We start from the raw sequence: 24,948 nt of genomic DNA, 5'->3' as shown, positions 1-24,948 counted from the left end.
ATTTCTTCTTGTTTTTTTGGGGGTTGAAAAAGAATGATTTTAAATATTATTCCAATTTGAAGCAAAAACTCACTGGCTTTTTATCGTATATCATGAAATAGCTCTTAAAAATGTGAATAAGACCTGGGAAAACACTCAGGCCTGACACATCTTTATTTAACTAATCTTGTAATGTTTTTTAGATGAACAGTGACAAGGAACTATATATAATTAAAACATCCAATTACTTGTAGAGAATTATTAAAGAGCACTTGGAAAATTGAGATATTCTGTCAAAAACTTAATAATTAAAGCATTCTATTCTTCATGGGGATGCCAAGGACATTTATCCAGATACTCTCATCAACAAAATGTCATTTACTTATTCAGGTACAAAGGATGTTGGTTCTATTTCACAGGGCAGTTTCTCTAGCTAAATAAGGGTGGGTCCCTCCAGGAGTCATCCCTGAGCTCAGAGATCAGGCTGAAACATGTGAGTGTGGTTTGTGTTATCTCTAAGTGCCCCTCAATAAGCATCTCACAGTATTCACATGTTTATAGAAGAGCCATGGGGGCCTTCTTTGATTTGTGTAAATGCAGTAACATATCTGCTCTGTTATTTGGTACTTACTGATATATATTGTTATTAAATTATGTAAACAGCTTGTAACACATATATTTCTTCAAATATGTATGTTTAGAGATCCATCTCTTAGTGTCTTGATTTTTTTTAAATAAATTGTATCACAAATTGAAAAGAACCTGAAAAATTAAAGGTATGGTATGCCAGTCAGAGGCTACAATTATATCTCTAAAATAATGGTTTTGTCAATCTTTAGCATACCAAGTTATATAAGAAATAAGTGACATCATGTTTATAAAATGCTGTACAGTTATATTTAGGGAAAATAAAAGCATTGTAACAATGCAATGAGTTAATCATATAAATAAAATTCAGAGCTGGACACAGTGGTACATGCTTTTATTACCAGCACTCAGGGAGACAGAGCCAGGCAGATTGCTGTAAGTTCAAGGCCAGCCTGGTCTACAAAGTTAGTCAAGGACAGTCAAGGCTATACAAAGAAACTCTTCTCAAAACAAACAAACAAACAAACAAAATATAAGTAAATAAATAAATAATAACTTTCTGACATAAGCTAATGACTTTCATATTCTTTTACTCCATCAAAATCACAGAAGAGGCCTATTGAAAACATAAAATAAGGGGCTAGAGAGATGGCTCAGTGGTTAAGAGCATTGCCTGCTCTTCCAAAGGTCCTGAGTTCAATTCCCAGCAACCACATTGTGGCTCACAACCATCTATAGTGTAACCTGATACCCTCTTCTGGCCTGCAGGTGCACAAGCAGACAACACTGTATACATAATAATAAAATAAATCTTTAAAAAAATGAAAGAAAATATAACATGACTGTATTATATACCAAGAGTTATTTCTTAGAGAATTTGCATATTAAATCAACCTTTTCCCTTTAAAGATGCCTAATATGGATCTTCCTCTCACTGCTCTCTGAGAAAAAGTTTCTGCCCTGGTGTCACACAGCTCACTGTCAACCTTCACCAGGTTATGAGAAAGTCTTAGCAGAGACTGCCTTGTATCTAGATAATGCTACAAGAGTCTTGTCCGAAGGTTCTCTAATTTGATACCTTCACATTAGTGGTTGATTACTGTGAATAAAATATTAACTAGGGTTCTACCATGTTTTAAATATATTACTCTTGTCTATGAAGGTCTGTAGCACATGAAATGTAGGCTGCCTGTATATTCTCTCTAAAGGGTCATAGTCATCACCAATTTCACAGAATGTCCCTACCTAGCACTTGCCTTTCCTATAGAGGTATAATTTGAAGGCTACGGATAAGATCTGATGCCGTTAAGTAGTTCAGTCTGCAGTCTCCTTTTGTCCTCCTATTTAACCATCATTTGGTCTATTTCCAATATCCGCGGAAAGGATTCTTTTAGTCCATTATGCAATCTAAGGTGGTGGTGTTATTTCAAGTTAAAATTTTAATGTTTAACACTCTTCCCTTTGACCAAGAAAGCTTTGAGGCAGGTGTTACCCCAGCATGCATTTCATCATATGCTATTTATAACACTGTGGGTGTTGTTGCGCCATTTCCCAAGATTTCTCGGCTTTAATGTTTGTGATTTTCTAACGTTAAATATTGTATGAGCATCCCCAATCTTGGTCTTACTCTTAAGTCAAACAAACCTTCTTAAAAATGACAGTATAATGGGAGTGTGATTCTGCATTCTTTTTGAACTTACTAGAATGACAAAAACATATCTACAATTAGACACTTGGAACACCAACAAAGATTTTATCATGCTATCAATGTACTCCTTATGTAACAAAGGAAGACTCTGAGACCAGATTGGGCCCCTTTCCCATAGCGTTGTAAAGTTCTTCCTTCAGCATTGTTTACAGATGATCCAAATGCAGGACAATATAATCATAGCCAAGTCAACCTTTGTGAAGACTTTTTAAATCAAATAACCTCCACAGCTTTAAATAAGGCCCAATAGACTAATATTTTCCCTGTTTATAACTTAAAATTTTCTCTTATTTTTAACCTACTTTATTTATTAAAATTTACATGAGCTGAGAACATTCATAACTCCTGTGCACACAATTGAGCTGACAGTTTAAATTCTTTCCTGGCTTAATTTATAACACTACGAAGATGTTTTAAAGTAGAGAGGTAATTGCATCAGAGAAAAATAAGAGGAAAAGGTATTGGGAAGAAAGGTCTTCAACTGTGAGACACCTTCGGGAGTCCAGGTAAATGCAGAAGGATGCAACCATGTTCTAGTAGTCAACTGCTGGTAATGAAAGTAGGAAACTTAGTAACAGGCTCCAAGAAGAGACTTGATACCCTATGAGCATATACAGGGGAAGGAAATCCTTCTCAGTCACAGTCATAGGGGAGAGGAGTAAGGGGAAAATGGGAGGGAGGGAGGAATGGGAGGATACAAGGGAGGGGATAACATTGAGGTGTAATATGAATAAATTAATAAAATAAAAAAAAAAAAGAAAGAAAGTAGGAAACTAAGTAGGAAACTTAGAGCTCTCTTAAATTTTCGGCTTTCCCCATGTCAAATTCCTGGAACATTTAGAACTCTTAGGAATTTTCAGTAACATTTGTTATTACTCATCATCACTATAACTACGGAAGAGTTGGATAAGTTTGAAAAAAGATGATTACACCATCCCTAATCATAATATCCAAAGGAAACTACTGCAAAGATTTTGGCATGTGATTTTTTTGTAGTTTGTCTTTACATAATTAAACATTTTGAAAAGAGGGTGATACTGAGTAAAGTGTTTTTTAAAAACATTTATTTTTAAGTAAAAATATATGGCGGCTGGCCCAGTTGGTACGGGCCTGGAAATCTCAGCTACTTAGGAACCTGATTGAGCAGGATTGTCAATAGTTTAAAGTGTGTCTGGACTCCAGAGTAGGTTTAAGGTCAGTATTAGTTGTTAGTAAGGTCCTGTTAGAGAAATAAAAGCTAGATACAAAGGAAGGACTAAGAATGTACCTCAGTGGTATTGTGTTTGGCTAGTATATATCAGGCCATCCGTTCAATCTTAACACAAATTGTGTGTGTGTGTGTGTGTGTGTGTGTGTGTGTGTGTGTATGTGTGTGTGTGTGTGTGTGTAAAATGTTTTTTATATATTAATTGCTGGGCATTACAGTATATAGTTATATAGTATTTTTCCTGGACAACACTTATTTTATCAGTTCTTTTGATGTTGAACACTTATGCTGCCACTTAAAAATTTATAAGCATTTCTATTGCACATGATGGTTCAGTAAGCATATGTGTGTTAGGCACAAATTGGAACTTATAGGTTTGAAGGCTTAGACATTTCTAGGCTTCTGCTAATCATTGCTGAACTGAGTTCTCCTTCCTCATGCATTTGTTTGCATTGTCCACTGGGCTATTTAGTAAGCAGATCATCTCTGAGGATTATTGAAAGTGTCAGTCTATATCAATTGTTAGTAAAGAAAGCTCCATTGTTTTCTGTTATACTCTTTTTTCTTTTGCATGCTTGAACATCTTCCCAGTGTGTGAATACACTTCACAATATTGCAGATACATTGTCAATTCCAATCAGTCCGGGGGGTGGAGGACTCCTTTTGTTTACATTCATTTATAATAATTTATTTGTTAATGTGTTCAACATTTATTATGTTTACTCTTAATGTGGCCACCATTTTTTAGTTAATATAACCAGATATTTTAATTTTGTTTATGTTAGTATTAGTAGTAGGAATTTAATATTTTCTGACAGTCAATCCTATTGCTATTCTTTTCTGTTTTTAATATCATTTTTATTCTTATCCTCAGCTTGTAGCCCTTGAAAAGGGCTTGTGGTATTTTATATATTTTCATAGCCAAGAGAGACATTTGACTAGCATTTTCTAAGATAAATTTTGATAGAAATGAGGAGACAGGGTAAGCACTTTCAGGTCACTAATGAGGGGCAGAAAGCTCTCATAAGGATGTCAAGGTTGGACAGAGTTGGGGTGGAAGAAAGGAAAGAGAAATTAGTAGAGAAAATGTGGTCACTGAAGGAAGTGATAGGGAGCTGTCAAGCTCACCCTGGTCTCTGGCCCCGACCATGGTGGTGAACTGTAGCCTGCAGCTAACCAAGGTAAGACTAGCATGATAAAGGATTTGTCTCTTTTATTATTGATTTATTTTTAATCAAAAGAGGCTTAATTTAAGTACAGCCAAATGTACAAATGTTGACAGTGTAGAGCACTGGCAGAATCAACCCCTATATAACTACATATGATAAAATCCAAGTCAAACACAAGAAACTTCCGTCTTGGTAGTGAGTCTCAGGTTTTGTTCCAAGATCACTCTTCCTGATTCCAACAGCTATTATGATGTCTACTATAATTGATCTTTTTTGTCTTGAAATTTATATAAATGAAATTACAAAGAGTTTCATTTTGTGTTCAGTTTTTTAAATGTACCTAGAACTTCTGAAATGTTGCAGTATATATACAATATTCCTTGTTTTGTTTTGTTTTTTAAAATTTCTCTGAGCAATTGTTGAAGTATCCCAGTGGTTTGCTTATTCCTGTGTAGAGGACCATGTGGCTTTTCTCCAATTTGGGGTTATAATGATTATGAACCTTCTTATATTGATTTCTATTGAGTGTACAGAAGAAGTAGAAAGTCTAGAACAACCATGGATATTAGTTATGCTGGACTCTATGCCAATCTGTCCTTACATTTCTGCATGATTTAACAGTCTCCAACAGTCGAAAACTATTCCAGCCCAGGAACCTTAGCCATGCCCATCCTATTTACCCTGCCCACGTGTGATGGCCTTTTATTGTTCAAATAAGTTAAGCTCTAGGCAAGGTACTGGTAGGTCACAGAGACAGCAAGCAGTAATTAGCATCAAAATACATCAGACCAACCTTCAACATTTCATTTAAAATAATTGCTACTGAGAATGTTTTATAGTTTTACTTGAAATCACCAGCATTAATTCAATTTATCTTTCTGCACAAGATATACATTTATCCACGTGTTAAATATTAGTTTTGACTCTAAATATAAATAAAATATTTTAAGTTTAAAGAGTGAACCCACCAAACAGAGATATTAAAATGACATAACTTGGCTGTTTGTCATTGTTTTGATGAAAATGATAAACTCAGTGAGCTCAAGAAAGGGCAGATGTCTACATTGCACTTCTTTTGGGGGGAGAATACATTCAAACAACAGACCAGACATTGAAATCCACTCAGCTAAATATATTTCTTCCAGATTTTTGTTTATTTTCTTTTGAAATGCTAATCATTCTTATTTATTAATGTCTACAGATTACGCAGTTGTCAAGAAGGAAAATAACATGTTGACATCTTGGCTTTTAAGTATGTTCACAAACATTATCAGATTAATTTAAAAAAGAAGAAAACTAGAACTATAAAATATCAAAACAAGAGTGCATTTTCTAAAATTAACTCATATGTGGTATCATCACTGAATTTAAGTGGCTCCTCATCAAATGGCCCTGAAATTATGATCAATTGGGCCTTTTCTGATTTTGATTTTCAGATCATTGTTGGATAGCAGTGTAGTAATAGTTGCTAATAAGATTTGATTTGTAACTATGGCAATGAGGTTCTACTTGGGTAAACCTGGAATTGAATTTCAGCTTTGCCTGGTCCTATGGCATTAGACGACTCACTTAGATACAAAATAAAGGGTATTACAATCCACTTTCATATGGTATTTGAATGGGTATGTAAACAGCTTTTTATTTATGCATATTTTAATCTCACTGCCCTTCAGTGCGGCTCAGAAGACTGTTGTTTTGCGGCTTCTCTGTGGGACTCAGTGGAGAACGCTGCAAATGTCTTTGCTATCCACTCACGTCTTCCACCAGTTCTGAGGACCGGCTGTCTAAACTAGACCAGGTGGCTTTCTATGTGCCCTGCTTCCTGCTCTTTCATCAGATGGGTGCTGTCTCTAGCCCTTTTCCCATGAGTCACTCTGTCCTTGGCACCCATTGCTCTGAGCTGTGTTGTTTGCTCCTGATTCGGGTTGTTCTGTCTTTTCCCTCTTTTCTACTTTATTCCCTCTCTCCCTCTCATCCCTCTTCTCTCATCACTCTCCCTCTCCTTCTTCCTCCCTTCCTTCCTCCCTCCGTGTCTATCTGTCTGTCTCTGTCTCTCTGTCTCTCTGTCTCTGTCTCTCTGTCTCTGTCTCTCTCTGTCCCTCTGTCTCTCTGTCTCTGTCTCTCTGTCTCTCTCTGTCTCTCTGTCTCTCTCTCTGTCTCTCTCTGTCTCTCTCTCTGTCTCTGTCTGTCTGTCTGTCTGTCTGTCTGTCTGTCTGTCTGTCTCTCTCTCTCTCTCTCTCTCTCTCTCTCTGCCACCAGAATGCCCAGATTCTATTTTGGATCCTCTCCCCTCTGTCTACCTTCTCTTTTAAGTGATTTCATCAGGCATTCTCATGTTCATTTTTCTGGTCCCAACTGTTCTGTGGATATTTAAACTAGCGCTGGCCTTCTTCCACCTGAAACTTGGGCAGAGCTTCACGGTCTAAGAATAAACTGTGAACACCTTCCACACAACCAAACACTTTTCTTACAGGGTCAGGCCGGAAAGCTAATGTAATCCAAATCTCCCAGTTCAGGACAAGAATGCCAAATGTCAAATAGGTTGGCCATGCCACTTCTGGAGCCATCTGGTATGGGGAGGAATGTGACCAAGGAAATGGTGATCAGGAAAGATAGATGATTAAGCAACTGAGATAGGAGTGGTTTAAGGAACTACTGGCTGTTCAACCTTGAGCTTTGATAGGAGCCTTGCCCATGGGTAAAGCTGAAGATATTTTAGTTCCAAGTAAAACAACTCCATCTTTATGGCTATCCTATGTTTTCACTTATTTTTTTTTTAATGAAGGCTTATAACATTTTAAAACTTAATTTCTTTGGACCCATTTCCAGCTGGTATTGCAATTTCTATTTTGTGTTCTAGATATTTTCTTCTTATTGTTATTAGCTGGGTTGCAATCCTATGTTTAGATCTTTCCACAGTTTTCTAATCTTCATGCCTACAATAATCTATGCAAACCTCTACACCACTTTAAGTTTCATTGTGACAATTGATGTCTTCTTCTTCCTGACAAAGTTAGCTCAGAGTTCAAAATCTTAAATCTAAAACTTCTTTTCTTGCTCCCAACCTCTTTTTTTTTTTTTTTTGGAGTGTGTGTGTGTGTGTGTGTGTGTGTGTGTGTGTGTGTGTGTTCAGTGTGTGCCCCATGACATGCATGTGAAGGTCAGGTGAGGACAAGAGTGACATGGAACACTTTTGCATATGATGCTGCTATGAAAAAGTTGCTGCCCTGAGAGGTAGGAGGATCTTTCAGATTTCATCTCTGAGATATTCATGTATTAAATTGTGCTTTTGATGATTTAATTTTTAAAGAATTACTATTTTCTATGAAGTAGGATGAGTGATTAGAAATATAACTCATGGGAAAATAAAATAACCGTGATTTATGAGTAGATGTTTGGAAAAGGCAAGGAAGTGATGTGTTTTAAGTTCATTTCCTGCCTCTGCTCATTCTTGCTAGTTGTCGGGTCTGGTGATAAATTAAGGAGCTTCTCATAATTAGAGAGATACATACTTCTACAAGAGTTATTACCTGAAAATCCCTTGTCTAAGAAATCATTATTGTCAATTTTTCATTTAAAATGTGCATACATAGGAAGGGAGATGTCTTCCAGTTATCACAGACCTTACAGATGCTTCTCCAAGATCCAAGTTCTCAAAAATCCAGGCCCTTTTCCTCTATTCAACTCCAGCACAACAGAGTTTCAGAGAATTTGGAGGTGCTTTTGTTTTGTGTTTTTTAGCAGACTATTCACATCTGTAACAGAGCTAAGGTGATTAAAAGTCAGTGATGCTAGTTGTCTTTATGGAAACCAAGCTAACAAAAGCCTAGCTAAGCCACTGTCACTGTGATGACCATATAAACAATTGGGGCACAGTCCCTAGGTTAGACAAACTCTATTTGGAAAAGCATGTGACTTAGGTCTGATTGAAGTTTGTATTCTCTCTCTCTCCCTCTCTCGTTCATTATTCCTTACTGTGCTATTTAATCTACTTGCGTGTACGCTCTAATGGTTTTTAATGTAATGCAATCATTACCAGAATTGTAGTACATTTCCATTGTAGACCACCACCTCCTAAAATCCTTCTTTATTCATCATCAGTTCTTTCCCATCACCCATATGTTTCCCAGGCTTAAGAGTAAATTTGCAAGCAAATGGATGGAACTAGAAATGATAATCCTGAGAGAGGTAATCTAGACCCAGAAAGACATACACGGTATATACTCATTTATAAGTGTATATTAGCCCAACAAAGATGTTCTCTGAGAGACTCCACCCAGCCGGGGAGAAGGTGACAGATGCTGAGACTTTGGACAGAGTGCTGAGAGTGGTATGGAAGAGTGGGAGAATCAAAGGACCCAGAGGGTTCTGGAACCCCACAAGGAGGCCATTAAAGCCAGGGGATTTGGACCCAGGGGAGCCTGCACAAACTGTTGCACCAATCAAGGATAAGGCAAGCAGTGGACAGCTCATTCTCCATGTTTGTGGGGGGAGCAGGAACTACCTCTGACATGAACTCTGGTACCCCCAACTTGATCACTTCCCTTTGGTGAGGATGTCTGGAGGATACAAAGAAGAAAGGGATACAGGCTATCTGGATGAAACCTGATAGGCTGTGACCATAGAGTGGCAGAGGAGGTCCCCTTATGTCAGAGGTCTATGGGAGGGGAATAGAGCAGAAGAGGGAGGCAGGGTGAGAATAGGAAGATATAAACCAGGGATAACTATCGGGATGTAATATAAATAAATTATAATAATTTTTTTAAAAAAGAGTCTACTTCTCACCAGACATGCTGGTGCACACCTCTAATCCCAGCACTCAGGAGACAGAGGCAAAATGTTTGAGTTTGATGCCAGCCTGGTCCATGTTGTGAGTTCTAGGTCAGCCAGCACTACCCAAAGAAACTTTGTCTTGAGAAAAGAAAAGAACCTATGTCTCTATATTTTACTGCTGTGCTGCTGCCTATGTTGCACTATGCTCTGTCAGGCCTATTGCCATGAGCAAGGTTATGCAGACAAACCAGGTTTGTTTTTGGTTTTGTTTTTGATTATATCTCAGTTCTCCAACAACTGACCAGTCATGTTGCAGAGTTTAGCTTCAGCTGAAACTCAACTAACCCTTATCTGTAACATGAGGTTCACACATGTTGCAATATTTTTAAATTGTATGGAGTAATGCTTTCAAATCACTTAATGTAGTCACTTCTGGCATGCATGCTCACAGAGATTAGCTACCTATTTTTAGCTGTTTCATCATTTTATTGTTTATTTTCATTATGTTAGAATGTAATGTAATATTAATTATTATCCTTATTATATGATAATGGTAATAGGTAATATTAAAGTTATTAAAAATTAAAGTGAATTACTGCTGACTTCTGTTATCTACTACTGTGTGAAATAAAACCAAATGAAAAATATTAAACTTCTTCCATTACCATACCCTCTTAAAGTTAGATAATATTCAATCCTTCTCTTAACTACTACTATTTGAAAAAAAAATCAATTTATAGCTCTTCAATACTTTTTAAATTCTAACTCAAAACTGTATATTCTCTCTATTTTAAAGGTATGCATGTATCACTGGTTCATCCAGTGGAAAGGGTGACTCTTTCATCTATCCTAGATATGGACAAAATATTCATTTCACTCCTGTCCTAATAAGGCTACTCTATTCAAGAGCATAAGCTTTACTTCTTCAGTGGTTTTTAGATTTAGGGATATGGACAGGAAACGGAAGCACTGCTGCCTCACTGAAGGAGTCACACTGAACGTCTTGGGTAGTTTCTGTGCCTCTTTGGTAAAGAGCCATTCATTGCAATACACATATCTTTCATATTCTGTTTTGCTGTGCACCATCTATCTCTGAATTGCTCATGGCTAGCGGCCAAGGGTTGCCTTTGTTCCAGTGTGACTGCCTAATGTGAATGTTTACATGGTTACTGGCTCTGGGATTTTAGTTTTACAGGGTGATGGTTTTCTCTTTGCTTTCTCAGCTTTGCACTTGTTAGTAATCAGTCCTGGAAGCCTGCATCCTTTCAGGATGAGAAGGACTTCATTTGCCACCACAGATTTTTCTACACAACTTCAGGGCCACAGTAATTTGGCATGATAGAAGGTATATGCTGCCAGCAAATTATCAGAGGGGAGAGAGGCTGCTCTAATCACACAGCATTCAATGAACATTCCATTAGTTTGGTGAAATAAACATCCAGGGTTCTGAGTGTTTGTCACTATCTTTTCCTATCCTCATCAAAGCAGGCCCCGGGATATATCCCCTCTGTTCTCTTTGGTCAATGACCTTGTTTCATATCATGTGTTTGAGCTTGATTCTGCTGCCAAGAATGTCCACATCTTCCTAGTCTACCTATTATAGCTTGTGTCTATTCGTCCATTGCTTAAATCCTAGGATGGCTTCTACTTCTTCCTGGAAGCCTTTGTAGATAGTCTTCAACCAGCTGTGATTGTCTTTTCTATGAGTTTCCATGTCAGTTGATTACATTGCCAAGTCATTTTCACTTTATTAAATTATTGTTCCTATTTCATCAAATTATATCTGAGTACAGACATTATTTAGTCAGATTTAATATAATAGTTATATGCTGTGTGGTTTCATTTGTTTGTCTGTTTTTGGTTTGGTTTGGTTTTGGTTTTGCCAAACCTCCATTTGCACTAAGCATGCCGACCATGTGCTATATAAAAGATTCAGATATACCAAGAAGAGACTTGATACCCTATGAGCATATACAGGGGGAGGAAGTCCCCCTCAGTCACAGTCATAGGGAAGGGGAGTAAGGGAAAAATGGGAGGGAGGGAGGGAGGAATGGGAGGATACAAGGGAGGGGATAACCATTGAGATGTAATATGAATAAATTAATAAAATTAAAATTTTAAAAAACGGAATCAAATTGTTTCAAAGATAATGTTCAACCTGATTAAATGCAGAATTTCATAAATCTTATCCCTGAATACCTTTCTGGATTCAAATTGCTCTTCACTTTATCTGATGACTTTGGAAGCCTGAGCAAGTCTATCCTTCTAAATTTTGGATCTGTATGTTTAGAATCTACGGATTCTAGGGGGAGATATGGAGTGACTGCAAGTACATAGGTGCCTCAAGCTACTCAGGAATGAGTGCTCGTGACTGCGCTGTCCGCTATTTACACAACTCCTGTGCTGGAAGCACACTTATCTCTAGGTACAAGAGAAGCTGTGTTGCATTTTCAGCGTGGAAGATTAAAACTTACAATAGCACTATGGAAATAAGGCGAGAAAGAGCAGTTAACCAGTCAGCCTCCAGTTAGAGACAGCATGGGTATGACAGCAAGTCACTCCGTGAACAAAAAGACTTCAGCACAATAGGGATGATGAGTAAGCATCTGGGCTGTAGGCTTATTTACATAAAAATGATGCCTCGACTTCCTCCCAGCCAATCCTGACATAGTTTTCTCTGTGATTAAAAATGCCTGGAAAGTAGGAGAGGTATGCAGTTCATCTGTGAGTGCTGAGAACTGAGTCGTTTTCTTGAAGGTTAGTTCAGTAAGCAGGATAAAAGTAGTTGGGATGGAGAAAGTGGCAACCAAAAACGCTTCCCATTTGCATCAAAACATCTGATTTTGCTACAGATTGAGCGAGGCCAGGTTTCTTTTCTTTCTGTACTAAACAGGAGTCAGACATGTTGGAGAAGAGAGCCTGAAATTTGTGTATCATTCAGTAACTTTCAACACTTGAAAATGACTGTGGCTCTGAGCCTCCAAACTTAGGCTACATTTTCATAAAGCATAGTTGTTAGAATTTAAAATGCTTTCATTTTGCATAATCCATCAGCAATTTTTAAACTAATGATGAGCAATCACTATAAAATGAATCCACAAACTAAAATAATTGAACAAAGAAGCACTTTTAACTCTTGGTTTGGGTAACTAGCATCATTCCATACACACTATGAGAAACACGTAAGTCAAAGAATGTTCCTAATTAACTTACACTTTCGCCAAGTTTATTTAAATATGATATTTATAACAACCCCAAATGTTTAAAGGGAGATTCATTATTCTCAGTTTAAAATTATAAATTGTCATTATGTAATTATGTATTACATTACATTACATTATGTAAATATGTATACAATTAGCAGTATATATATTTCTTTTGCCCAAAACAGCTGACTTCAAAGAGCTATATAATGCACATATATGGAAGGACATACATTGTAGGTGACCTTAAGAACAAAGCATTATCAGTATCAGGAGTATTGTGTGTCCTGCTTTTCCATCCCCTAGTAGCTAGGGAGTCAAGTTGGTACTGATCACTGTCACTTTTAAAAGTAATTTTACCACATATGGTAAATATACATGCATGAATTACACAAGACTATGTTGTCTAATTTACCTGATCTTGAATGTTGCATGAATAAGTTAATAATGATTCTAGTCCTTTAGAGTTTGTCAAAGCTGTAGAGCTATTACTATGGCATTTGATTGATTCACTAGCACAACTATATATCACTATATCAACTCTAGTCATTTTGTCCACTCTGTCACTCATGAAGTGGTGGTTTTGAGTGTTTATGCTTACAAATAACCTTCCTTGATCCTTGTTTGATGTAACTCCAAGACATTCATAAGACTTTCCCATATGGCATAGACCCAGGAGTTGGACTGTTGTGGCTACAAATTTATACAATATGAATTTTATATTCCTTATGAAATTTGTTTGCTGTCATCCTCCATTCATTGGGGGATGCTCATTGCTACATCTATTTGTCTCAACTTACTGATTTCTGCCTCTCTATGGAGAACAGAGAGGTGTCCCATTGTGATTTAATTTCAGTTTTCCTGGTTGATAATGAAGTAGTACTTGTTTTCACATGTTTCTTACTTATTTCTATTTTCTCTTCTGTGAAGCATCTGCTCACATTTTTTCTTCTATTTTTTCCTGTTACAGTTTCTTTGCCCTTATTGATTCTTGGGAATTCATCTTTGTTTTTTGATAGATTCTTCCATATTGGCCTTTAATTTCTAGTTTTGTATCATCTTTTAGTGATGACTCTTCTATTTTCTTGTAGGCAAAATATTAATTATTTCACTTTTAAATTTATTCTTTGAAAACTTGTTTTTGAAAACTTTTTAACTTGACATCATTAAATATAAAATATGCTATATAAGGATTTAAAATGTTGAATCAACCAATCAGCGTCCTTCCCCCAAATGATACAGGAACAGGCTTTAATTACTCCAAATCATCACCTTAGAAGAACATTATCAATGACTTTTCATTTCATTAATATATAATTTGGATAATGTTGATTTCTTCAGAATGTCATCTTTAAATTTTACTTAGATGTTTACTTTGCTTCGTCTACCTTAGGTAATTTCTGTGACCATTTCACTCTTTTCAAGTGTACATTAAAAGTGTTCTATGTGATGTTATGTCATTAGGAGACTCTTCACCTTTTCACAGTTTGTATGTTTTTTTTTATTTTAACGTCATTTTGAAAGTTTTACCTGGGAATAAGGATTCCTGCAGAATGGTTGCTGTCACTCATGCTTTGCAGCCACTGGAACTATTATCCTCTTGTCCTTCAGTTTCATCCTAGGCATTGAGAAGGCAGTTGGATGTCTTTCCATTTCTTCCTGTGTCTAATGTATTTTCCTCTCTTGGCTGTTCTACTCCACTGTCATGTATCTGCCAAGGGAAGGGTTTCCCATTGTCTTAAATGCTTTGGATTTAATCGGTTTTCTTCACCTAAAAATTCACAGAATTAATCAATCATGTAGAACTGCCAATTTCCAATTCATTCTTTTTCTTTCCAGAACAGTAATTACGTACATGCTTTGTCTTTTTAGGATCACCTCCACACTCATGCCACTCACCCTACCTTTACTGTTTTATCAGTAACTTTTAATGCACAACAGAGAAAGGATTCTCTTCTTCCAATGTTACCACCCATTACAGAAAACAGAGTTTATGCTGGGCACTAGTTGGTAACCAAGGTGCCAATCCCATGGCAGATAGAAGGATGGCTTCGAAGAGGCTTTCTCCACATTCTAATCATTGTCACCTGAACTCTCTAAGTTCTAATGTCAGTTACTGCATCCCATAGCATTCCCTGCCTTCCTAGTTCAATAGTGATTCTTTTCCTAATTTTCTGGTCCCTAACCTCCTGGCTGAATTTCTGAGATGTTTAAAATATGTACTCTTTCTAGAAGAGTAGACTATTTTTGCATTTCAAAGATTGACCTACGAAGACTTTTAAAAGAGCATTATTATGATAGAGAGTTAGTTCCTATAGCACCCACAATATCCTTTGACGATGCATCTATTAATAAAATATCTTACATGGTCTAGTCTAGAAGCCTGAGCATCATTTACAATATTAATTTATTGGGAGACTTAATACAGAGTTTGGCATGACTAGCTTACAAATGGACTCTTGGAATGCATCCCGCTTATAACATGGGCACTGGCTGTACAGTTGAGAATCTGGATCACTGTGTGGGCTGGGAGGGAAATGCCTTCTGTTAACCAGCAATGCCACAGACTTGAATGTTGCACATTTGTTTTGTGTATTCATCCATCTACGTGTGAGCAAAGAGCAGGACTGCCGTGGTGCTGATTATGTCTAAATGTGATTCCTCTTGTCTCCCTCTCTTTAGTCAGCCAGCAGCGGAGCAGCAAAGTGACTTTTACCTTGCAGTTCAGTAACTTTTAATTGCTTGTTCAGTTTCACTTGATTGTGAGAAAATGGGAGTTGTTCTCTGTGTTGTTTCAGTCCTCAGATCCACATTTATTAAGAACTTAAACACTAATAACAGGAAGAGTTCACATATCCTTAGAGAGAGAAAGCAGGTGGGAGAGTCTACTGTGATTTACTGTGGTTGTTACGATTGTGTGTGTGTGTGTGTGTGTGTGTGTGTGTGTGTGTGTGTGTGTGTGCCTTGTGTGTGTGAGTGTGTGTTTGAAGGTGTTTTTTTTTTAATAGAGAATCAGAGCATTACCTAGAAAAGTACACACCAAAGTAGCGATATGTAAATTGTGAGAATATCGGCCATGTACATTTTCTCTTTTACATTTTTTTAAAACTTACATAACTTTATAAGCATAATTAAATATTGCTTCCAAAACAGTGGAGAACAATGGCATTTAAAATTATTCTAGGACATTATAATCACCCACTCCAGCACTCTCATGTCAAATGGGAGTAAAATGTGGCTGAATGGGCTTTAATAAAATAATTGCTTATAGCTTCACTGGATCCAGGTTACAACCTGGGGAGGAACATTCCTGCACCATCCTCTGATCCTTGCCATAATCCTGGTGGACCAAAAGTGCAGCTTTCTCTCTAATTTCTCAGAGTTTCACTGCTGAACTCTTCTTCTTCTGAACACCATGCGTCATCTTCAGATCTAGGTTGGGAGCAGCGCTGGTTTCAATGCATACGTAACTGCGAGCACTGACTCTGCCCCAACTCAGGGATGAGAACTCTGTTGACTGTGAGTGATGGAAAATGAGGGCCTCCTGCATGAGACTTGTGGTGAGCTGCTTCTGCGTGGAGCTCCACAGGAAAGGGTAGATGAGGTAAGGTGTTTTCTAGAGGGTTTGAAGATTCGTTTTGAGGTTTCCAATGGTGAGAAGCCCTTCTTCCCCATGCAAAACAACTTTATACAGAGCGCATGTGGGAAATCCATGCAAGTGGAGCATATGTTGCTGAAGCAAGGGATCAGAATCTAGCATGTCCCAGCAGTTCCCAGCATTCAGGTAAGAGAAAGACAGGCTTCTTCCACCAAAGATTAAGATCTCCAGATAAGGGGGTTCCCTTGGAAGCAAAATCTACTTGTTCTGAAACTTTCATCTTCAGCAAGGAAAATAGAGTTTGTTTTCTCTTTGAGGTTCCCAGATCATCAAGAGTGAACGAACAATTGTATTTAAATTATATTCAATAAACTACATTACTTATGGTCAATTTCTCTATGACCAATGCTAATCTGCTGATACATAAATCATTATAACACATCCTTGCATGATGCTGTCAGGCCAAGTGTCCTGCCCAGAGTCTATCTGCCAAGCATAAAGCAATCAGGTAAAATCAAGGAAACAGGAGACACTCATCTACCCTGTCCTCATTTTCCTGCCTCCCCTTTCCTGGCCTGGAAACCGTTACTATCTTTCCTGAAGATGCTAAATATGCCTACAATCCCAATGTCTTTCTCAAATATATATAATACTAATCACTGACTCTTTAGTTTCCTTTGGTAGCCATGTTTTGAATGAGATGTACACATTTCCTTAGCTGTTACATTGTGGTATTGTTGCCTTATGAAGTATTTTGGCTTACATAGCCAGCTGTTGTTTTTCCTAGAGTTTCTTGGCTCACAGAAGCACCATCACCACTTGTCCAAAGAGGCTGAAACTTACTGGTACCACAATCTCCAAGAGCATAGTCTTTAAGACAGGAAGATATCTTAAGCATTTGACTTTCTTTTCCATTTGTTTCTGATTTGTAATTCTCACAAAATAGGAAAACATTGTCAATATATAAACATTTTTCTTGGCTGTTACTTGCTTGAAGGACAAATATCAATGTCATTGAACAGAGCAAAATCTTAATGACCCTCCTCTGTGAGAATAGGATCATAAGTGGGACGACAGGTGTGAGCTGAAGAGAAAGCCAGAAGCACAAGATATAGTTAATCACCAACCTGGTGCTCATTAATAAACTCCAGTGCATTAATTATTGATATATTAGAATATATACTGTAATTTCTTAGCTCAATTCAAGTTGTCTTTCATCAAAAATTTCTACTTAAATCATTCCATAGAAATCTTGCTTTTCTAGTTTATTTTTGTCACAGTCATTTACCCTTATGTAATGTCACCTTATGGCACAGGTGAGATGGCTCAGCAGGTAAAGGCCATAGCTGCCAAGCCTGCTGGTAGGAATTTGATGCCTTGGCCACACATAGTGGAATGAAAGAACCAGCTCCTCCTGTTGGCCCTCTAACCTCTACACAGGTATCACGATGTGAGCGGTGCACACAGATACAAGCACACATACACACGTGTAATAAAAATAATAGGAGAATTGTTACCTCATACCCTCTGCCTCTGCAGACAGCATCAAATTTCTCAGCTGCCTGTGTTTCAGCCTTTGTGTTCTTAAAGTGTGTCCCTTAGGGGGACTGGAGAACCCCACTGGAGTCCCCTGGTGTGACCTAACAAGCTACCTGTGTACTACTACGACACAGAGACTCACTAGCTGTCAAAAAGTTCAAGCAAGAAATAAAGGGTGGGTTTTCTGTATTTTCCCTTGACTTATTTTTACTTGTTAGTGAATGAGATAGCTGTGCTTATAGGAGATTAGTTTTGCTAGCCATGAGGATAAAGAAAAACCATTAACGAGTATCTGGGTAGGATCCATTGAAAACACTCCAAAGAGCACTGTAAAGCTTCATTTTTACCATGTGTGTAGGGTGGGAGCCAAAGGTGTGAATGTGGAAAGGACTCGTGAAAGAATAATCAGAACTTTTCCAAGAGAATAATAAAGTACATTAGAAATGTAAGCACTTTCAAAAATGTCCATATGGATAACTGAAATCCTTTTGCTATGACCTGGTGCAAAAACTGAAAAATATCCCCTAACTAAAAGACAAGGACAAAAAGTAAGAACCTGTGGTACAGATCCACCATCGTCTTTTGCCTGACAAACATCTGCATTGTTTTCTTACTTTGTCCCTGGGTCATACTACAACTGCCCTTCAACACTGGTTTTGTTTTTTGTTCTTTTTGGTTTTTCTTTTTGTTTTTTATTTTTTGTTTGTTTGTTTGTTTGTTTTTTGGTGTTTTTGAGACAGGCTTTCTTTGGGTAGCCTTGGCTGTCCTAGACTCATTTTGTAAACCAGGCTGACCTCTAACTCACAATGATTCACCTGCCTCTGTCTCCAGGGTGCTGGGATAAAAGGAGTGTGCCACCACACCCGAACAAGCCTGATTTTGTTCAAGTGCTGATAGCATAATACTTTACTAGAAGCGTTAGAATTTCACCAAGATTATGAATCTAAGTATAATTGGATGTTTCCGATATGGTAGGAATGTGTTTTAGAGAGAAATCTCCAAATTTATTTGGACAGACAAAGGGTAAACTTACTAGTAACCTTGCCAAGAGAAAAATTTCTTAAGAAGTGAAATTTCATTAACATAAGTGTTGGGCCAAATCCACGCAGTTGCTTATTAATATGGTGGTCATTACAAGGGCTGAAGAAATGTTGCAGTATTGTCTACTAAGGGAGGAAGAAGGTAGTATGGTCTGTATTCAATTGTTTCTACCTTCATTCTCCTAACTCCCTGTTCCTCTCTTAGCCTCTCACCATAAGCCAACTATGACTTGATTCTTTATTGCTGTACCAGTTCTCAAAATGTCTAGATAAATATTTTGCTTGGGTAGGTTTACATATATTTATTTATACACTTTGTGTATTCATGAATATTTGCCTATCAGAAACTACAGATAATTGGAAATCCAAGGCAGATGCTTTCAAGGAGTCTTCTTTCATTAGCATTGAAGTAATTGAGAAAACCATTCCAGCATTCTAAAAGAGCATGCCTGACCCCACCCTTCATATATCAATAGTACGCATCAGTCACTGTGATTTGAGAGCCAGTGCTCAAATGGCTGCATGCCATAGCAACAAAGACAACTTTAGGGTCCTTTCGAGTTGATAGTTTCCATGTGACCGGTTGAATTGTTCAGTGTTAACTGTGACTGTTAGTGAACAGGTTACTCACCCATGTTAGTTACATCAGTGCATACACAAAGTAATGTTTGCTTCCTGTAGTTTTTTTTTTTAAATTTTTCTTTACTTGACTTCTTAATTGTGTTGAGTATATTTAAACACACATGAAATTTAGATAAAATGTGAATGTACAGCAGAATTATTCCTTACAATTAAACACCTGCATACACCCACATGTGTTAACGCAGTACCCTGGAAACTGCTTGCTCCCTAACCACAGCAATGCCAGCCTCTCATCTCCAGAGCTAACCAACCCTCATCACTTTGTTCCCAACAGCTGAATTGTCTACTTGGAGTTTTTATAAAAGAGTAATTTTGTACATATCTTTTATGTCTTTCTATTGCTTGCAATTTCACATTCATGAAATTCAGGCACAGTGCTGTGGGAAGCTGGGGGTCTGTGTTTTAAAGTTGTTTTATAGAAAGTTTTTATGGTGTTTGGATTTAACCAAATTTTGGGGTGCTGGGCCAGCACTCCAGCAGTCAGCTGTATCACTTTGTTTACTGTTTTCTAACAAGGCCAACATTTCTTTACCTAAGTTTTTCTCTGATGGAAATAAGTGGAGCTCTTTTTATAGGTTCATATTATTATAAATAAAGCCCACTGGATATGGATTTGTCTTGTTGATACTGATGTATTTCTGTTGGATATCAGCCAGGACTGGAATGAGGAATTCAATGACATGGGACATGTGTTTTTGTAGAGCAAATTAAACTATTGCCCTTTTAAGTGGCCACAGAAAGTTACATTCCCATTGTGTTTTCTCTACCTTGTCATTACACAACTTTGGGTTAGTTTTATGGTCATTCATTGCTTTTCTGAGTATCTTTTCAATTTTTGGGATGTGTCTGCTAAGTTCCAAAATGAAATATTTCCCTTAGAATCTAGGGTGACAGAAAAGGCCAACTTGCTGACTTCTCCTGTGTATGAAAACAAAGAGAATGGAAGATAAAGAGTTTATATTTAAATTTATAGACACAAATATACCTTTGGAGACTAGTTTTTATTTTAATGGTTTTAAGAGAGAGGTGGGAGAGGGAGAGGAGGATAAAGCAGCTGGAGAGAAGGCTTTGGATATTTTTACATTCCAAAGCCCGAGTTATACTTTGCCTGCCTTTTTCTTATAATTAAAATGATTTCTTAGTTAAAAATAAGTTTTGAGTACTGAAAATGGTTTGTAATTCATCATTGTGTTTCCACCCCATATTTATAATTATTCATCTACAATACCCTTAGTGGCATCATAAACTCTACCTCCTCCTGTAGCGAGGTGTCAGGGCCACAACTAGCTGGGATGGTCACTCTCCAGCTGCAGTTGTAGAACATGCTGTATTTAATATTGTTTCCATGGAGATTTAAAACCCTTAGGGAAGTAAAACATCCACCCTATAAACAGAATCTATTTGTCCCAGCCTGTATTTCTAAATATTGTCTTTAAGCATTCAGCCTTCTACCATATATGGGTAATATGTTTTGTTTGTTTGTTTGAGATGTTTTGTTAGATCGAAAATTCTTTCACTCTGTTAGGATTTGGCATTCTTTGAAATGACCTCTCTTTCTAAGGATGAATAAGGCAAGTTGACAGTCATAACACTTTTGTAAGCATGTGTCATATAATGCCCTGCATGAGAGAAGGGTAGATGGCACGGCCTGCTTTACTTTATGTCTCCCATGTTAAAACAGTAAGGATATTTTAAATATATGCATGTTTATTTGTAATGGTTGTAATGGTTGTGTGACCTTTGCTGTTACTTAGCAAAATAATGTATATTCAGCAAATCAAAGAATGATACCGTTTTTTAAAGTTGTTAATTTAAGAATATTGAAAATACTGTTAAAAAATTCTCCCACTACATTATTGGATACACAATCATGACTGATGGCCTTATAGTCAGGTGCAGTGGCCACTCTGTTCTGTTAGTTTGTCTTTACATTTCATCTTCTTTTCAATCAGTTGATTCAGAAAATATAAATAACTCTAAGAATGTGTGGAAATATATGTACATATTTTTAAGTGGAATCATGATGCCCATAAGCCAACTTGGAGTTTATACATTGGTTAGTTGTCCAATAATTTCTCTGAACCTTACTGTAAATTTAATTTTTTAAGTATTAGAAAATAATATTCCAGTTTGTAAATTACTTCGCCACTAGTCATTTGAGGGTAGATGTGCTACTTTCTTATACATTTGGCTGGGAAAGACTCTATCTTGCAGTCTCAAACCCAAATAGAGAAATATTATTCTTCAGAGAGCCACAGATGCAGTGTTCAAACTGACCCACAGTAGGCACAAGGGTCATTAGTTCTGTTCCTGAAGTATACTGAGAGGCAACTCATTACTTTTTCTTCTTTTACAATGTTTCAGTTTTAGTTTAGTTTTGTTTTTTTTGAGACATGGTTTCTCTGTGTAGCCTTGGCTGTGTTCTGGACTAAATTTGTAGACCAGGCTGGCCTCGAACTCACAGCTATCCTCCTGAGTGCTGGGATGAAAGGCATGCGCCACGACTGCGTGGCTAGGTATTCTTTTTGGAAGGCGAATTATTCCAAATGGTCAGATTAAAGAAGGGAACAAGCAACGGTTTTAATGAAGTGACCCACTAGCAGCCTAGGCTGTGTGAAGTGCTGCTGTGGTACCCTACCCTCACAGCAGAAGTGGAGTGAGATGCTCTTGCCTGCCTCTTCTGTGTCTTCTAGGACCATGGGGTGAACGTAGAGAATTCAGGTTGTATGGTAACTAAACTTCGTGGCTAAACACTAATGAGCTGACCTAAAATATCAATACATCATTTCTACCTGTTAATGTAGAATTTAGTTAACATTAGTTAATATGTATTTAGTACTTACTTTGATTGAAGCTGAAAAAAATTGGCGATTTCTGTGTGTAAGGAGTTGTCATGGTACTGACATGGTGACAATTTTGAACAGATCAATGCAGATGACTATAGAATAACATGACAGAGGTCTAGTGAGCCATGGCTCATAGAAGGCAGATGATATCTTATGGATTTTTCATCCCTGGAGTCAATATATCACAACCAGTTAAAGAAAGCGAGTGACTGAATTTGAGCTAGCTACACTGTGAGAAAAAGGAGATGGGATGGAAACATGAACAGACTGGCAGACCTGTAGGTCTTCAGATTTAGGCTCTCTGGAATCTTTAAGATAGTTTCTTCCTTTGTCCTATAGTGGGCCTGGGATTCTACCTTCACCTAGTCCCAGTGAAGGTCCACCTCTACCAGGCAGACCACACCTGTGCATCAAGGAGACAGACACCAGAAGTAGAAAGCTGAAAATACAAAAGTAGCATCGTCTTAAAAATAGAAAATATCATCAACTAGAGCTATGTGCCACTAAAGACCTGTATAATAGGAAACCATCCAGGTGCTCCCTGGCTGGACCTGGCAGAGGCTTGTTTTAGAGTTCTGGTATTTGAAGGTCAGTAACAGAAACTGAGTTTTATGCTTTCTCTGAATCAGGACATGGAATGGGATAGTTAACATTCGTATCCAAAGTTATGTCTAACACTGGAGTGTAAGGTCAGCTACTTGGAGAAGATCCCACACTAATAATAATTTAAAGTCAAACCAGAATTGAGCCACTGGTGTGAAACAGGGCATTTAAATGCAGCAGAAAGTTTATCACAATATCAAGTTCAATAGTAAGGTGCCCAGTAATAGCCAGATATGGGTGCGGGCAGGAAAATATCTCAGAGGTTAGGACCACTTGTTCCTACAGAGGACCTGGATCCACTGTCAAGCACCAATGTAGTAGCTCACAACCATTGCATAACCCAAGCCCCAGAGGATCTAGTTAAAAAAACAAACAAGCAAACAGATATGGAATTCTCTTCTGTTGCAGTTCACAGGAAGGATGAGTAGTATTTTGTCATTTTAAGCACAGCTAAATCATATAAAGTATTTAGAAATGAAATTAAGGAATAGCCTAAAACTCATCTTCTCCCTTTGTTTATACTTCCGTCATTTCTTTGGCCATAATATAATTGTGGGTCTGGAGACTACAGTATATTCAAACAGTTTATATACTAAGTCTATTATCTATTAAAAATTGGACTAAATGTAGACAACTCCCACTAATCAACTATTTAAAACACACTTGAGGACTGGAGAGATGGCTCAGCAGTTAAAGGCTAGGCTCACAACCATAAATATAAAACCCACTTGAGGACATGTCAATAGAACTATAGCCAGAGAGGTTACAGTGTATGGGAGCCAGCATTGGACAGGACAGTGTTATTTCCATGAGGGTAGATGTCTAAGGTCCAAATTTACTTTCAAGATACAGGAGCAAATTTTAGCTTAAAATATTCATAACAATAATAAACTATAATCAACGTTTGGATCATTTCTTCATTACCACATATCCATCTTCTAGTATTGGCAATGTTTTATTTTATTTACCTGCAACCCTTTGGCCCAGGGATGCCCTTTCTTTGGAACATACATGTCTCACAGTCCATCCTAACTATGTGTGTATTTGAAGAAATCTGTTCAGAAGAAGAGGAAGAAGAAGAAGAAGAAGAAGAAGAAGAAGAAGAAGAAGAAGAAGAAGAAGAAGAAACACCTTGTGAAATTTGAATTTATTCCCTTAGTTCCTCAAGATAATACAGGAGTATGAACTTGAAGAGGATTTTGAAGGAGGATAATTTGAATGTGCACAATTAATAATCACTTCTAGGGAGGCAGCTGGCAAAGATCCCATAGTGGTATCAAAGGAAACAAGAAAATTAGTCTAGACAGTGTCAACAGGGAGCGTGCCACCTCCCTCTTTCCCGGATGACAGTTTGACCTGATTTTTATGTGAGATTTGACATGCGTCTAGTATGTTGGCTGCTCTAAGAAGCAACGCCAGAAGACAATGCACAGGAGAACCAGCCGCTGGTCTCGGTTTATCACACACAGGTGGAAAGAATTTTATTTTTTAAACAAACTGCACTAGGGTTACATGTGGGCCTACTTTTATACTCAATGAAGGTATCTTACTTCCATTTTTGTCCTGCATTCCAACTGCAGGAGATTGAAACCTACATATTTAGAAGAAATGTGTGTGTGTTAGGCAATATATTAAAACACTAATTAATGTTTCCTTATCTTTTAAATTTCTTCCTTAAGAATCCCTTGCTTGGTCCTATTTACATATGTAAATCAATAGATGATTTTTGAGACATGTCAGCTCCTGGGAACACCCTTAGCCTACCTCAATAAAGATGCTGAGCATCATAAAATCTCCTTCTGAAGATAGCTTCATTAATGGCAGAGTATATTCTGGAAAAAATTCCGCATTTCTCTCTACATACAATGTGCTATCCAAACAGACAAAACTTGGATGCAGTCTGAGTTAACTGCCATGACAGGGTAAGCAGGGTTTTCATATTTCCTGCCTCACAGTTATGTGTGCCAGACATACTGAGACAGAAGGCTGAAGATGGTGCTCCAACATTGTAGAGAGGTATTTATTGGGTTACTGACCAGGTAGAAGGCTATCT

The 24,948-nt window shown here is 37.5% G+C and overlaps 1 protein-coding gene and 1 long non-coding RNA gene across 37 annotated transcripts in view; one reads left to right on the top strand and one right to left on the bottom strand.

The window, feature by feature from the left end:
* LOC311604233 overlaps positions 1–15,156 on the bottom strand; it is a 48,080-nt gene extending 32,924 nt beyond the window's left edge. The window contains exons 1-2 of the long non-coding RNA XR_014781410.1: positions 14,483–15,156; positions 14,158–14,398 (exon numbers count right to left, since the gene is read on the bottom strand). This is a non-coding gene — a long non-coding RNA (uncharacterized lncRNA). The remainder of the gene's footprint in view (positions 1–14,157; positions 14,399–14,482) is intronic.
* The window catches only part of NRXN1 (neurexin 1), a 1,076,640-nt gene that overhangs the window by 670,705 nt on the left and 380,987 nt on the right, over positions 1–24,948 (top strand). The gene's annotated exons all lie outside the window — the stretch shown is intronic.

This window comes from Acomys minous, assembly GCF_964271855.1.
Source record: "Acomys minous genome assembly, chromosome: 8".
Taxonomy (NCBI): Eukaryota; Metazoa; Chordata; class Mammalia; order Rodentia; family Muridae; genus Acomys; species Acomys minous.
This window is presented reverse-complemented; position numbering and strand designations above follow the sequence as displayed.